The following is a 1,185-nucleotide window of genomic DNA, read 5'->3' on the forward strand; positions in this document are numbered from 1 at the left end:
CTCGAACTCCTGATATCAGGTGATCCACTTGCCTCGGCCTCCCAAAGTGCTGGGATTACAGGCATGAGCCACCAGGACCAGCCAGCCTTTGGCTTCATTTGAGTTTCTCGCTACGGTTTTTCTGTTTTTATTGTATTTAGAAATACAATGGAAACTGACAGGCAGTTATTGCCTGTCTTCGGCTTACTTTGCTTTTTGTTCTGGCTCCTCAATGCAGAAGTCAAGATTAATAATTTGAAACTTTTCTTCTTTTGTGATTGCTACACATTTCTAAGTACTTCTTTAGCTATATTCCATGAATTTTGATTTTTAAATTTTTGTTCATTTCAAAATACTTTATAACTTCCCTTTTAACTTCTTCGAACCATGAGACATTTAGAAATGAATTATTTAGCTGACAAATGTTTGGATATTTCTCAAATATCTTTATATTAGATTTGAAATTAAACTCAGTTGTGGTTGAGGGCATATTTTTGTAAAGTTTAGGTAAATTTATTGCGACATATTTTATGGTACATATTTTATGGTTTATTTATCTTTGTAGATGTTACCTGCCGAGTTGAAAAGACTATTCTGACCTTGCTGGTTGGGGTGTTCTAGCGATGTCAACGGGAGCAAGTCAGTCGATAGCATTGTTCAGGTCGTCTACATCCTAATTCTCTTTCTCTCTCTCTCTTTTGAGACGGAGTCTCACTCTGTCGCCCAGGCTGGAGTTCAGTGGTGCAATCTTGGCTCGTTGCAATCTCCACCTCCTGGGTTCAAGCGATTCCGTGCCTCAGCCTCCCGAGTAACTGGGATTACAGGCACCCGCCACCATGCCCAGCTAATTTTTGTGTTTTTAGTAGAGACAGGGTTTCACCATGTTGGCCAGGCTGGTCTCAAACTCCTGACTTTGCAAAGGATGTACCCGCTTTGGCCTCCCAAAGTGCTGGGATTACAAAGGCGAGAGCCACCGCACCCGGCCATGCGCTGCGCATGTTACGCGGATGAAGAGGATGGCCTGGGCACTGTGGCTCCATGGAGCTGTTTTGGCAACGTCTCCATTCCCGTGGCTGCAGTGGGGTGCACGTGCACGCACGGACGTGGCTTCTTAAGGGTGTCACCGCGTGGGTACCACGCCGATTGGAGCGCAGCTGCCCTCGCCGGGGGATCCGTGGGGCGTGGCCGGGGATAGGCAGGGGCGGG

The sequence above is a fragment of the Sapajus apella genome, unplaced genomic scaffold (assembly GCF_009761245.1).
Source record: "Sapajus apella isolate SASKATOON/1434 unplaced genomic scaffold, GSC_monkey_1.0 scaffold96, whole genome shotgun sequence".
Classification (NCBI taxonomy): domain Eukaryota; kingdom Metazoa; phylum Chordata; class Mammalia; order Primates; family Cebidae; genus Sapajus; species Sapajus apella.